The sequence below is a fragment of the Haemaphysalis longicornis genome, unplaced genomic scaffold (assembly GCF_048455015.1).
Source record: "Haemaphysalis longicornis isolate Haplotype H1 unplaced genomic scaffold, Haemaphysalis longicornis Haplotype H1 scaffold_9, whole genome shotgun sequence".
In the NCBI taxonomy this organism is placed as follows: Eukaryota; Metazoa; Arthropoda; class Arachnida; order Ixodida; family Ixodidae; genus Haemaphysalis; species Haemaphysalis longicornis.
In genome coordinates this window covers 17,892,647-17,908,947 of record NW_027526460.1, presented here as the reverse complement: position 1 = coordinate 17,908,947, position 16,301 = coordinate 17,892,647, and positions in this window count along the sequence as shown.

Here is a 16,301-nt window from a genome sequence, read left to right as displayed (position 1 = left end):
GGTTGTCTTACGTTTCTCACGGCTGCGCTTTTTGAAGCTTTCGTCATCTAAAAAGAAAGTCTTGCCTTTTGTCTTCCTTCTTGCAAAGGCTTTGCCGACCCCATGCGAGTCAGCAGCACCCCTTGCTTTTCTGTGTAGGACCTCTTGATGTTCAGAGGTAGAGCTGGGCAGGGCGGCCGCCCACTGCACGTCGTGGAGTATGTTTAATAAATGTGTGGTTTGTTTCTTTGGGTTTGTAGTGATGTCCGAGCACTTTTACATGATGTGCGAGAGTGTAGCCCACCCTGGACAGAATCTACATTTTGGTTCATATGGGTCGGGATACATCTTATGATACCGGAATGGGTTTGGAAATGAATTAGTTTGCGGTAGTCGTAGTGCCACACCCGGTTTTCTATCAAGGGACTCACAGGTGAAGGCACCGATGAGGCCAAGGAGGAGGCGCACGGAGATGTCCAGCGAGCGGAACGGCCGCTAAGTTTAACCGAGAGCTCAACAGAAGATCAACGGAAGGTCTAACTAGGCTTTAGCCTTTACATTGTTTGAAAGTTCTGAGCTTCTCTCGTAACCTTTTTCCGCTTGTCAGAGAATTTTCGATAATACAAAGAAAGTAGTTTGTGCAGCAAAGGCCTTTCAATATCATTTTTGAGATTTTTTAAAGTCATCACAGTTTGCAATATATTACATTACTCATCATTATCATTATCAATTATGCGGCCACACTTATATCTAGCTATAATTCGCACATCTGCAGAGCGAACCACTCACGGGTAGCATGGACTTCGTTTTACCTCTATTTCGGCTTGACACTCTCCTGCTTTCAAAAAGAAAAATGAAATCACTTGAATTGGTTTTAGAACCACCTTAATCGCACACTTGTAGTTGCTATGACCGCGTTGGGGTTTTTCTTTTTTGCGACTGGTGGTGACTCTGACCAACGTGTGCAAGATCAGCGTCATCAATGTTTACAGGGTCATATCGTTCCTTTCATCCTCGGTGTCTACGACCACCTCCTGGATTTTCCTCCATCTACGCGATTTTTTTTAACGCGAAAGTGTTTTATTACCGAATACACAAAGATTTCACCGACGTCATATCCGCCACGGAAATGACGTCAGTACAACGGAGCAAGCGGCCTGTAAAATGTGTACCTTTGCACACAGTGTCTTCTTGCGGGGAAGCAACTTTTAATACTAAAGAGTAAGTTATACTTAGGGTTCGTTTTTAGGTTTTATATTTTAACACGACAGTGTTTTATGCCGGTATACATTAAGATTTCGCTGAAGTCATATTCGTTACGAAAATGACGCCAGTACATTTTTGCCGAAGCGACCCGCCAGCAGGACGTCGTTCGCCAAGCACAGTTACATGACAGCCGCCGACCCGCAATTCACGCTCAGCTTCAGATTTTACTGGACATTTAACTTTCGTGTTTTACCCATTCTTGAGTCAGACAAATCAACCAGGGTTCTCTTTTAAGATTAAGCGTTGCTCTGGGTTTTACAGTGAATCTGGAATAATTTTGCCGGACCCAGGTGTCGCTAATGCCTACACTTCGATCATCGGTAACCTCGGTCCTCACAATGACATGCATCTTGTGTGGCCGCGTAAAAATTATATATATATTTTTTACTGCAGCCAAATTATTATCCTCCGATTGGTAGGGGCTTTCCATGGGATGAAGAAAATGGGTTGAAGCAGACGCGAGGTGAAAGCGGAAAGTATGAACACGACGCTACCCTTCACGCGTCCCTGAGACCAAGAAAATAAAAAGTTAGAAACAACAACCTCAAAAAGAATCAATCCGCCACCGCGACTCACGCAAAGTCTCCGCATTGGGACGCCGGGAGAACGTTACGTCAGCATCTGAAACATGAAATCCGCTTCTTCCCAAGACCCTCTGTACCATAAGAGGCCGCCTCACCTGCCCAGATGGCGGCTAGTCGCACTGCGACTTCCATTCATGAACATTCGCCGTGTCACACACGGCGGCTGGAAATCTGGAATAAATGATACGACCTTAACGCGCCTGTGAAATTCCGAACCACGGTGCAGACTGTGGCCACAAGGTCAGTTTCGCCATGGCTCGCACGAAATGAAACTCTTCCAAGGTGCATTTCTTTGTGTCGATTTGATTTCGTCGTACCTTTGGTTTGGTACTACCAACAGCTCCGCTGACCACTCACTTCCGAAAGACAGAATGGCTCCTCAAGTTTTAAGCTATGTTGTTGACAAGAGAAAGCAACACGTTTGCGACCGCGTGTATTTTTCTTACACTAATGAGCAAAAAGTAATAGATTATATGACAAGTTACCAACAGTACATTTTTAGCGTGAGCTACACTGGCCGAGGTTGAACAGTTTCGCGTACGTGGCTCCTGGAGAGCCGTTCTGCGCATGCGCGAGGAGCAGTGACGTCACCGGGTGGACAGAACGTTACTCGCTGCCCGGCGTCTCTCACACACCCCACGCGCCCAGCGTCTTCGCCGACCTTCGTTTCGCACGTGCGGCCCAATCCACTTGATGATCATGCGAGGGGTCGCCGGGTGTGGAACCGATAGCTTGTGCGTCGCAGCAACACCGGCGTGCGCCTGTGGAACCTGCTTAGCTCTGGGGCGATTGTGCTGCGCGGGAGCCGCTTGATAAATACACATGTGTCACATAATGCGTATACCGTGTGTGTGTCATTGAAGCAGCAGTAAGCATGATAATCAATCTAATCCTAGACAACCAGGAAAGCTAAAAATAACTAGCTGAAGCTTAGCTCACGCTACGTATATCCTGGCATAGCCGAGCTAAGCCACTGCTAATTCTTTGACGTCATCGTTTGCGCTAGTAAATCTGCTCTCTCTCTCTCTCTCCCTGTCACCAGGGGCGTAGCCAGGAGGGGGGGGGGGGGAGTGTTTTTGTGTCAGAACCCCTCCCGAATTTCCCTCTAAGCACCGCATTCCTCGTTCCACCTTACTTTCACCCTATTTTCAGCCAATGCTATTTCCACACCGAATCCATATGCTGTAATTTAAAAACAGAGATAAGAATGGTGTCGGTTTATCAAGGCCTGAAAACGACCACAATTTTGTTTGGGTGCAGAATCTCTTTCTTTTTGTTTTTGTGCCCCCGGGGCATAACACCCCCGAAAAATATTTCAGGCTACCACACTGTCTGTTCCCGTTCGAGGCATATCCGTTGGAAGAGCGAATCCTCCAATCACCCGCGATAGAGGGCTCCGGCCTTCGATGCCCAGCTTTTGCTGGTCGCATAACACAGCTGGGCAAAACGGATCACCACCAATAGCTATTAGAAAAAAAAACTGGGGAAGCTTGCACTAAGTCGCTCAAGGCTCGAATAGTAGCGAAGCTGCAGGATTTATTTCTACTTGAGCAGTGAAGGGCACATCAACACGCATTTGCAGAAGTTTGAAATTGATTATTTACATGTTCCCTGGTCGCTTTGAACTGTGCTAGTAGTAGTCATTGTCATTGGCGAAGCTGAAGGATTTCTTTACGTGAGCAGTGAAGGACACATCACCACTGCGCGGGCCGCGGACGCTGGGCGGTCGCCGCGAGACACGCCCTACGAGCACTCCGCATTTTCACTCTCCTGTCGGTTTTGGCCAGTTTTTTTTTTTTTGCTAAAGCCACTGCGCGTGCCGGGGACGCTCGGCGGTTACGCGAGGCACGCACTCATGAGCGCTCGGCATTTTATCAGTATTTTTTGACCCGTTACTCGTTACCCGCCACACCACAGCTCTGCGGTTACAAAAATGGCGCAGTTTGCACTAATGGTGCAATGGTGGAGAAGCAGCAGTGTTGGGGGCCGCTTTTCCTTCGTCGGCGACCCGGCTCTTGCACCTCACATGGATTTCCGAACTTGCCGCTGAACGTTGCCTACCCCCGGCAGGCCCGGATCGTTTTGTCCGTAGGCTTTCATATCTCTCCCAAAGTGGACCGCGTTACCACCCGCTAGAAGCCGCGGCAACCGGCATTGCGAACAAGGCGTCTGTGATCCACATTTCAGGCGCGAACGCACGCGAACTGGCGAGGAGAACAGCACGCGAGAGATCACGGCAGGAACGTTGGGCAAAGTGTTCTCGAAGGTCGAGTTGGCCGACGCCTGGCGCTCCTCACGGGGCGCACGGTCACTTGCGCTCGGTATTTTTCGTGGTGTTTCGCGAGCTCCGCACGTGGCAAGATTTGTTGACGGGCTAGTTGGTGTGCAACTTGAAAAGCCATGAGAATTGCGAAAAAACGACGACACACAGAAAGAAGACAACAGGACGAACTCAAGTAACAACTGATTTATTCAGGGGCTAACGCCCCCATATATAACACAACGTTGGCGTATGCGCCATACATACAAATACAACACGCCAGGAAAACATGACCAATCGTCATACCCCACAAGAACGACTTTAACAAATATGTCTCGCTTCGATATATATCCAAAGATGTATCACTAACGCAAATGGGTGTATTCTTTATGATAAACGCCTCCATAATGTCACTCGCAACGACGCTACTGCTCTGGCCAAGAATCCTAATCTCATTCAGTCGAGGCCTGCACCCACTTTTTTCGAAATTTTGGCAATGCTCAGTCAAGGTAGTTCTACTATATCTCCCAATGTGCGCTCATGCTCCCCTGCACGATCATTCACGCAGCGCCAAGTTTGGCCAATATAGGCCCTTCCACATGTGAGTGGAATTTCATATACGACGCCTTTGGCGCATTTCAGAAAGGGCTTGGCATGCTTTTTGGCACAGCCGCTCCGCCTGGTTTACTCCTTTGCAGTGAAAGAACAGAGCTGGCCCAGCTTCACAGGAGCAGAAAACACCATTACAAGACACTTTTCTTTTTCACATGGTGAGCTACATTTTGCATGCAAGATACCACCACTGGCATCGCACCTTCCTTTGAGACCCTCTTAAAAACGTGTTCTTCCTTTCATCTTCTGGAGGAGTGCTTCCCTCACCGCCGCCAGGATGGTATTGGGGAAGCCTGCATCGTTCAACCGCGACACTTGGTTTTTGAAACCTTCCAGCGTTCTGCGCGGGCACGCCTTCATAAGATAAGACTCCAGGCACATTGCAGCAATACCTCTTTTCACAGTCTTGGAATGCGCGAAGTCATAATGTAGAAGATCCTTTGGTGCTCTTGGATAGTACATCCAACACAAGTGCTTTTCAGAAACACACACTTCTATGTCCAAGAACTGTAGAGTTTTTTTGGGCAGAGGGTTCATGCCACCTGCTCGAACCAGATCACGTGATAGTGCACCCGTTGCACCTGCGGCGCCTAGTTTAAGTGGGCGTGTTTCGTTCGTTCGTTCCTGGAAGAAGACCCCCTCCTCGCGTCGTCCACGATTGCAGCCGATTTGCTTCTACTTCACCGTTATAGCAAGAGAGATGGAGTAAAGGTCGTTGCGGCAGCGAAGAGGAGGCAAATCGGCTGCAATCGTGGACTTAAACCGTCATAATGGTCGTGAATCTTGCGTGCAGCTTCGCTACCTTCAAGTCTTACTCTTTAGTGGGAGCTTCCCGCATTTTTCGGTAATGCTTTCGGCGCTTTCGACTGCTCATACCTGCACCTGCCACGGCGCTGCTGGCAGGAATGACGCACTCCAACGCGTTTCTGTGTCACTCTCCTCAGTTCCACTGCGACCGCCGATAAAGAGCCAGCGTTCTGAAAACTCGCGCCTCCTCTGTAGTGGGTGCGGGTCCCCTTTACACGCTGCCCTCCAAGATGTGGGCAGTACTGACCTCGACCATACAAACCCGGCCGAGCGAGACCCGGGCCGTTCCGCTGCTGGTGGTGTCAAGTGCGAACCCTTTTTTTCAATCTCCCGCTCTCCCTCTCCCCACTCCGCCGTCCTTTTCATTGTGACGCTGGAGCTTCCTGGACCCTCGAATGACCCGCGGCCGTATACTCTGCGGCAGTATTGAGCACGCAAAGCCTTCATTGTTTGGGGGCTTCCATTGGCGCGATGAATCGAATACAGCCGCTTCCGCCTTGCAAAGACGCTCCTCCCCGGACGGTTCCGGCTAATACGCTTTCACGCTGGGCTGCCGAAGAGCGAAGCAAGCGGTGGATCCGCCGCGCTGGAACGCGCAGCGGCCGTTCCGCCGTCCTCGTATAATTTCTGAAGCCCATTTCCGAAAGAGCAGATTGCGGGCCGTGCGTAGGCGCGTCCTTTGTTGTCGCGTGCCGATAAGTTCGGGTTAAGGTAAACTTTGCCCCACTGTGTGCGCAACGCGTACTACCGGTAGCTCAGCCCTCTTCCACTCCGAACACTGCTCGGAGATGAGTGAGCGTCGTGCGGGTCAAGTAAATTTCGTACGGAATGCGGGCTCTCAAGGGCGCCTAACTAGTTTTTTTTTCTTCATCAATATGGCAGAGAACTGAAACGACCGAAGTGTACCCATGCGTTATGAATTAGAGATGTTTACACGTAGTAATTACGTGCTTGTTCCGCGTCCATTTTGCTACGAAGGGGTTATGCTTGAAAGAGTCTATGCTAGAATGTTTGGCCATGTCTACAAAGCCTCCGATAACTTCTTTCGGTACTGCAGATATCTTTAACGGTAGGATAATATTCCCCGAGAAAATTGCACAATGCTTATCAGGAAGGTGCGCGGAAAGAACAAATGAAACGGACAAGACAAATGGAGTATTGCATTAAAGCGGCTATTGGACTCCTTGAGGAAGAAGGAGGGGGTTGGACGCTTTAGGTAGGGGCGACTTCTGGGAGAAAGAAAGTTGCAAGACGGGTTACTGTTTACGACATTTATTGTAGTGAATGTCAACTGAGGCCTTTTCGGTGATAAAGAACTTTCGGTGTTGCAAACTCTTCAGCATTTTGTTTGTATGTGCGGTGACATTTTGGCGCGTTCTTGAAAAATTAACCGCACTTTTTACACAGGCTATTTTAGCATGCAGCACACCGGGTATCAAATCTGGGTACACCAGCAGCGTCTTGGAGTCAGGAATCGCCACGACTGGACAATAACTACTTTTTTTTTCTCAAGCGTTTCTTAGGCTACAAGGCAAAGCAGGTGGTTATGATCGCAACAACTATATACGACAGCTTTGTCCAAGTTAGGATGGGTTGAATATAGGATGAAAATAAAGCAAACTCAGCTGGAATTAATAATTACATACCCGGTTTTAAAAAAAAGCAACCACCATTGACATATAATAAGCAGGACACACCAGTCTGCATCGGCAGGTGGGGTAATTTAGTCATAAACCTCTTGCAAATAAATGATGATTGGTTAAGCTTATGTTCTGAAGAATCATCGACTCGTGGGCTACTTTAAGGTACGGGCTTTCAATTAGATACGCGAGGATATTAGAAAAAAGAAATCATGGGGCGCATCATCAAATTTCTGAATGAAACAAGAAACTTTAAACGAAAAAAAGTCAAGAGAAAGTCTAAGTCAAAGTCTTTCATAATTATTTGAAGGACATCCGAAAAGAGTATCACACAATGAAATTTATGAAAGTGCTCATCTGTTTTCTGTAGAACACGCAGGAGATAATTTATTTTAAAAAGGAGGTGATCATTCCAAGCGCTCCAAGATTTACTGCGGCTGCCAGTGCATTTTTTTAAAGGTGCATAAATTGTTTCTGAAGCAGGTCTTTCTATCTCTCACTGATACTGTATGTCGCGTCGAAAGCACACTGCAAGAGATCCAACTTTCTCTGACGATGCATGATCATGTCGATCGTGGGTGAGGTGAAAGAAAAAAAAATTATGTACCCCTCCGTCTAACGATGGTGATGGTTGAACGCGAAGTTTTCTCGTGACGTATTCTTTGGTTGGCCAGTCCCACACTGCGAGTATGAGCTCTTCTAAAGATACGCACTAATTTTCTAGAATACCCACAACTCTCGGGTGTGCACTCCAAGGGCCTAACGTTTAAGTTTGGGGTGTACGGCGCAAAAAATTACACCAACTTCCCGTAGGGGGAACCCTGAGTAGTATGCGAAGCAGCCATGGGGTCGACTGAAGTTCCCATTAGTTTTCAGTTCGTCGTTTCCGTTGACGTTCAGCTTCGCGTGCCTTCGTTGTATCACTAGCTTCTTGACGTAGTTTGAATGAGTGAAGGACATAAGGCGCATTCGTAGCACATGCTCCCCTCTCGGTTTGTAGCGCAGCGGGAAGAGCACCACGTACCCCCCGTTCCGGCCAGACAATCGTGGGTTCGAAACCGGGCACCACCTAACTATTTCTTTTTATAGTGGACTGCGCTGACGTCAGCCAAAAGCTGACGGGGCTGAAGAGACGCGCATGCGAAGTGGAGTGCGGACGGCGGACAACGAGGGAGGAAGGGACACAGCCCGAGCATAAGATGCTTCGCATCTAAAATTCTACCTTCTGTTTGACTTTTGCTTCGAACATGTCGAAATGAAGCAATCGGATAGACGCCGGCTTCATAACGCGATGGACCCGGGTTCGACTGCGTCCACAGTAAGCGTTTTAAGTGCAGAGCACTTTATTGGCCCGCCTTGTCGTCTTAGCTCGCAAACGGTGGATGCGACTGCCGGAATCAGGCGGCGCAGCGAGATAACGGACCCAAGTAGAGCATTCTCTCCCTGCGTCAGGGAGTTAAGCTGAAGCTTCGAAAAGCACGCGGTTTAAATATTCATAACCGTTCGAATCTCGTGAACCGCTGGCGCTTGTCATACATCTCTCCGTTGCTTAGCGCGAAGAAAACTGCAGGTGCATTTGAGGCAAAATCTTTGTACGTAACCGGCAGCCCCGACGTTCAGTTAGTAAGGAATGCTCGTTTGGTTGCTTTCACGATAGTACGCAAAAAAAGCGGCCCCGCAAAAAAAAAAAAAAAAAAAAAAAACGGCGCCTTCGAAATGCTGCAGAAAGGCTCCAGTCGCGCAACAAAGAAATGGTGCGTTCGAAATTGCGCAGAAAGGCTCCAGCCACGCAAGAAACAAATTGCGCGTTCGAAATGACGCAGAAAGGCTCCAGCCGCGGAAGAAAAAAAAATTACGTGTTCGAAAGGACGCAAAACAGCTCCAACATACGAAATTAAAGCAAGCGCAAAAAAGAAGCGAACTCCCGCTGGGACAGTTATAGGCAGGGGGCGCGCGAGAACTGCGAAGGCGGGAAATTTGAAATGCATTGGGTGGCAGCAATGAGTGGATAAGGGCGCTGCAGCCCAATATGGGGAATCACTGCTCTTCAGTGCCGACAGCTTTCACATTGAGTGGAACGGCTTTATTTTTTTTTCTTTCACTTCCTCCACGATCATTTATCATCATCGTCAGAGAAAGGTGGCCTTCCCACGGGGCGTATTGGCATACAACGGCATCAGGGAGGACACTAAAGCTTCGCTTTAAAACGCCTCCCGTGGTTGGAATCGAATCTCGGTCCCTCGCGTGATAAAGCCGACATCCGATCGTCGAATTCTGACAATCGGAAACGGTGGCAGCCGTTTCGAGTTGGAGAATGGTGAATGGACGTGCAAAAGGTAGAAAAATCTTGCACCCCTCCGTGTGGCGAGGGCAATCGTTGAACGCGAAGCTTTCTTCGTGCGAAATCAAATGGCGAAGAGTCAAAGTAAAAGCTGTGCTACCAATGTCCAAGCTGCGTGCCAGTCAAAGTCAAAGCTCAACGAGCCAAACTCCCACCTGTTCTAGAGTCATAGTCCAAACTCAGTCGGCAACCAAGGAATCCCTCACAAGAAAGCTTCGCGTTCAACCATCGTCGCCTTTAGACGGAGGGGTGCATAATTTTCTACTATTGATCAAAAAGATTTGCTGTAGGAACTGCCATTACGCGAAATGTCTTTAATCAACATGTTTCAGAGATGTGTGCTTTTTGCGTAATGTTTTTAGTATGGGAGCGTAGACACATATACCGGCTTTTTGCGCCATGGTTTTAGGAGAGCTTTAGGAACATGTGTTCCATCGCGAGAATGACACTGAAACTTGCTTTTGTGTGGTCGCGAAATTCTCTTACACAACGTGCCTTTAATTTATATCCCGTTTCTTGGGCAACCAATTCATGGCAAAGGTACGTCCCTCCGGAAAGCTCTGTCTACAAACAACACGGCCTTGTGCTCACCTGAAGTACCGCTAAAAACTCGCACTGTAAAACGAAATTCTTCGAGGTTTTCAGTTTCCTGCCTCTGATTGATGTTGGCGTAGACCTCAAAAACAATGTTGATGTATACCGTAGAGCTATCCGGTCAATGTACTGCAGAAAAAAAGTTCATGTCAACGGAAACTTAGATAACACACTGTCTGCCTGAATACATTTGCTTCTTCCAGGAAACGGGGGCCATATATTATCGCTAGCACGCTAGCATATAACGAAGCAGCTCGCACAACACCTCAGCCATAAGGAACAAAGAGAATTCATTAGCGTCTGCGTTAGCACTGTGCGGGCGGTCTACCTGTCGACCTTACGTCGTCTCGTGTCTGGTAGGAAGAAGCGTACTTCAACTCGACGGCTGACACTCAATACAGATATCTCGATGTGCATGTTGCAACGTCGGTGGCGGGATGAAAGCCCGCAGTATTGTGCAACCGTTCGTGCAATTATTGCTCGTTGAAAGCCCGGTCCGTGATTGACACCTACAGCGCATCGGACGAGCAGCTCGTACGGTGGCTGTAGAAGCAAGGGCCCCTAATGGCGCTTGCGCATGCGCATCTTACAACTTGGCTTAACATTTCCTGTGCACGTCCGCCCGCATGACGGAGCGGCCTGCCTGCACAAAGTGGGCCGTTAGCAGTACGCTGACGGGCTGTTTTGTTTTTTGCACGTTACTCTTGCCATGATTGAGCAATTAATCACTGCAGACTGACAGCCCTTCACGAGCGAGAAGAAGACGTGGCTGCGGTTGGCAACCTGTCATGTTTATGGAGACTTGGCGCTGACTATAGCTACCAGTTTTTCTGCCATACGACGGAAGGCTGTAGGGATCACAACCGACAAGACATAAAAGAATGAAACGCATTTAAGAGTAAAACTTACTTTGCAGACGTAACGGCGAAATTCTGGATATCGGAGTTCTCAAAGGGTACTGAACTGAATGCATAGGTACCAACTGTCAATTATGACAGTGTTTTATCGCGTTCACGTCGGTACAGTATAGACAACGCTGGATATTTATTGCGAGGTGTATACATATATATACACATACATTCTACTCATGTTTTGCGCGGCTCTAAAAATCAAAATGATGACCTTGGGGGGGAAGGGGGGGGGGGGAGGGGTGCACGATAAAGGTGCATGATAAGGCGTCATGATAAGGGGTGCATGATAAGGCGTCGAGAGAACATAGAGAAGCAAAAAGAACTGGCATGGAACCGGAGGTAGTGAAGGAGAAATGGGATATCTACCGTGGGAAAAAACTAGAAGTGCAGAAAATGGTGCAAGCAAAGATCAAGCAGAAAAGCGAACAATGGATGGCAGAAATACGGAAGAAGGACAAAAGCGCATCCAAGAAGTTTTGGAACCATGTAAAATCACTAAGCTCAAAAAACGATAACCACCAAAAATTTCTGATTGATGAGGAGGGGGAACATTTAGAAGAAGAGCACACGTTGGTGCATATTCATCGAGTGATTAGTGAGAAGTTTAGGCCAATAGTAGTAGGGAAACCTGCACCGATAACATCAGCGCCACAGAAGACTGCGGAAAGAGAAATAAGTTTGAGCAACCTTGATTGCAAAAAAGCAGAGCAAAAGGTTTCCCCCCAGACAGCAGTGGGCCCGGACGGAATACCAATGCAACTGATAAACCTGCTTGGACCTAAAAGTAAGGAATCGTTTATGAGTGCAATAGATAAGGTGATAGAAACCAGACAAATACCAGAGGACTGGTTAGAAAGTAGGATGAATTTAATATATAAAGGCAGAGGAGACAAAGCCAGTATTGATTCATACAGACCACTCACAGTAACGTCAGTGGTGTATAGATTCGTAATGCAGGCGATAAAATCAGAAATTCAAGCATGGATGGAAGAAAATGAAATACTTGGGGAACTGCAGAATGGATTCAGACAAGACAGGCGACTGGATGACAATTTGTTCGTGATAACGCAATGCATTTAAATTACGAAAGCACAGAATAGACCACTATGAATTACGTTCTTGGACATTAAAGGGGCATATGACAACGTAAACAGAGAACGGCTGTGGAGAATGCTGAAACTCCAGGGATTAGGTGACGAGTTAGTACAGTTCCTTATAGTAATCTATAAAGACAATAGAGTGCACCTTACTTGGGAAGGACAGAAATGCGCCCAGCAGGTCAACATCCATCGGGGACTGAAACAGGGATGCCCTTTGAGCCCAATACTGTTAATGCTTTACATGGCAGGGTTAGAAAAGAAACTGGAAGAAAGTCAAGTAGGGTTTAGCCTAACCCATATGCTGCAAAGCGAAGTGTTACAACAGCATATTCCGGGAATGTTATACGCAGACGACATTGTTCTTTTAGCTGATAACCAAACCGATATGCAGCGGCTAATAAATATTAGCGGCCAGGAAGCCACCGACCTCGGGTTAGATTTCAGTGCAGTAAAATCAGGAATAATGGTTTTCAATGACGCTACCACTGAGGTAGTGTCTATCCAGCAAGGCGAATTACTAGAGTGAAGGAATATAAATATTTGGGAGTGAGGATAAACGAAGGGGATAACTACTTAAGAACTCACGAGGAGCAACTTAAGGTTAAGGGAAAGCGAAACGCAGCTATAATGAAGCATAGATCTCTGTGGGGGTATAACAAATACGAAGTAGTGAGAGGAATGTGGAAAGGAGTAATGGTTCTGGGTCTCACGTTTGCGAATGCTGTACTCTGCTTAAAATCAGACGTTCTATCAGGCCTTGAAGTAAACCAGAGAAAGGTAGGACGTTTAGGCGCGCATGGAAAAACAACTAACGAAGCAGTTCAGATGGGCTGGGCGTCGTTGGAAGTTAGAGAAGCTCAGAGTAAAATATGCTTTGAGATGAGGTTGAGGGCAATGTATCAACGAAGGTGGGCAGCTAAGGGTTTTAGGTACCTATACTTGAAAAGCGTGGACACGCAGGGGTTAAGAAAGACTAGAAGACTAACGATGAAATACGGAAAGAACAGTGGAGAATCCAAAACAGCCAAGGTAACCAAAAAAGAGGCAAGGCAGATTGAAACGAATAAATGGAGGGAAAAAAATGGAAGCTAAAACGTCGTTAGAGATGTACAGGGCTGAGAAATTGAACATCAGAAAGGAAAATTTCTACGATAATTTCCAGGGCAGCGCTTTGCTTTTTGAGGCTAGAGCAGGTTGCCTGCGAACTAAGAGTTTTGTGGGGAAGTATTCACAAAATGATGGGGTATGCGTGGTCTGCGGGAAAGAAACAGAAACTATGCGGCACATAGTGTTAGAATGTGAGGGTATCCATCCAAATCTATATGAAGGGAATATTGGGCTTCCAGAAGCCCTAGGATTTAAGGGTATCACAGAGGAAGTTAACTTCGAGGCTGTCGAGGGGACGAAAAGAAGATTAGAATGTTGGTGGAAGAAAAGCAGAGAGGGGAATATTGCCTAGGACAGTTACCACCTGTAACAGGGAAAAGAAAGTATTTCGGGTCTAATAAGCTTTAGTGCCTACCCTAAGCAGCGCTAGTATTAAACCAAGAGTGTAAAACATGATTATATTAGTCCTTTTTGGTAAGATGACATGTCATCACCCCGCTTCAAAGGGGAGACCAATAGCAATCATCATCAGGAAATTTCAGATTTTTGGGGGAAGTCATTCAAGAAGGATGTTTCGCCATATTTCTAGGCATTACAGGAAGAGCGTATAATGTTTGCCTACTGCCCTGAGATGACAGGATATGGCAGCGAATAGGGGTCCTGTTATCTGGAATGTGCAACGAACGTTTAAAGAGGGTGATGGAATTATGTGTTCCGAGAAAAAAAATACTCAGACATGACTTATTGACTGACTGACTGACTGACTGACTGACTGACTGACTGACTGACTGACTGACTGACTGACTGACTGACTGACTGACTGACTGACTGACTGTAGGGTTTAACTCCCCGACGCAACGCAGGCAATAAGGCGCGCCGTAGTGGAGCGCTCCGGATTAATTTTGATCACCTGGGTATCCTTAACGTGCGCCGAAATCTCGTACACACGGGCGTTTTTGCTTTTTGCCTCCATCATAAAAGCGGCCGCCGCGGCCGGGAATCGAACCCGCAACCTCGTGCTCAGGCAATACTAAGACATACACTTCAAAGCGTCCTGTTATTCAGCGTTCTGTAAAAAAAAAGGGTATGTGAGCGCCGATATGTTAAAGTTTAAGATTTGTAGGTTACTGGGATCTTTTGGGATCTCTGCCCTATGTAGGGACGTTGTATACGAAACACCTAAAAGGGTTTCCCGGTGTCCCAAAAAACCCGAATGCAGCACACATTTCCCATTTGCAGGAAATTTGAAAATATCATCCTTCACGCGCCCTCAACGTTTAAGCTGCGGTGGTTAATCGCGGCATTCAGAAAACATTACCGGTTCAAACCGTCTAAAGACCCATATGCCCGCACGCGTGACACATGACAAATATTCACATGGGGTTAACGGAAAATTGCAGGGCTGATACCTTGCAAGTATATCTTGGACGTAATTTGAACCAGTGAATACCCACATAGACATGACCACGGAGCAAGAATATACAGGGTGTCCCAGCTATCATGCACCAAGATTTAAAAAAAGAGTAAGGGCGTAGGTCCAAGAAAACCTAGTGCATGATGTTTGCAGTACTGTGGGCATCATTTTTTAATAATGAGGCTTGACTAATTAATTTTAATTAATTATCTAACCCGAGAAGTACTGTCCTAATCACTAAAGTGTCAATGAGGCACTTGTAGGTACCCACAAGGGGCATCTAACTGAGGTATTTTCAGCGACGAACTAATTGCGTACACGTTTATTCTGACTGATAAAGAAAACCCCCGAAATATGAAAAATATCACGTGATGGCGCCTCCTCGCGTGTCCTAAAGCAATGCCCTCAAACAGGGTGCCTCTGAGTCAGCCAGAATGAAATAAACAAAAGAAAGAAAAGAAATCGCGACCGAGTTTGTGCCTTATCGGCACACGCGCCCCGCGAATCTTGCTGTTGCTGCTCCTTCCATGCATGCAATTATCAAGGTGATGCGCCGTCTTTTCGGGCGGGTGACAGGCGAAGCAGGTGCTTTCAATCAGCTTATTTGGGGACGCTGCTTTATAATGCGGGCGGAAGCGCCGTCACGTGATGTTTTACATATTTCCTGGGTTTTCTTCATCAGCCAGAATAAACGTGTACACAATTAGTTCATCGCTGAAAATGCCGCAGTTAGATGTCCCTCGTGGGAACCTACAAGTGCCTCATTGACACTTTAGGGATTAGGACAGTACTTATCGAGTTAGATGATTAATTACAATTAATAAGTTAAGCCTTCTTAACGAAAAAATGCTGCCCGCTTCTCCACAGTACTGCAAACATTATGCACTAGGTTTTCTTCGACTTACGCCATTACTCTTTTTTAACATCTTGGTGCATGATAGCTGGGACACCCTGTATATGGGAGCGAAACGGCCCATTGGGGCGGGCGCGGCGAGCGACTAGAGAGTTTTAGCTGGCGAAAAGCAAAAACGCCCGTGTGTGCGAGATTTCGGCGCACGTTAAAGATCCCCAGGAGGTCAAAATTAATCCGGAGCCCTCCACTACGGCGCACCTCATCGCCTGCGTTGCGTCGGCGCGTTAAACCCTACAATCAATCAATCAGGGAGTTTTAGCTGACCGTTTTTCACGTGCCGCTCCGCCCCGATAGCGAGCGCGAGGGCCATTGCGCATCCGTGGCGCGCTAGGGCGCTAGCGGCGATACCGGAGCGGGGCCCCGGGACCGTCGCGGCAGCTGATGCTACCGTGCGGAATTTTACGATGGCTGCCACCGCGATGCGAGCGAGCGCATGGCGAACTCCGTATCTTCAGTTGAAACACGAGCGACGACATCGCAAAAGCTCTTCCGAATAGGCAAAGGTGCCACACACCTCAACGAGCTTTAGAAGGAAAGCCAAAAACGTCGACGGAAGCGCGGGGCTGCTTCTATGTAGGGCCGAGAAAGAAAGCCTTGTGGTGGCTATTCCAAAGTTTATCGGCTTCTTTTAAGTTATTTAGAAACATTATACCATGTCAGCGACTACATTATACCAAAAAAGGTTAAATGAGCGAAAAAACACGGCATTTTGCTTTATCTGAGCGACCAAATACAAATTCTTGTTTCTTCTTGGGTAAAGTTTTGGTTTACAC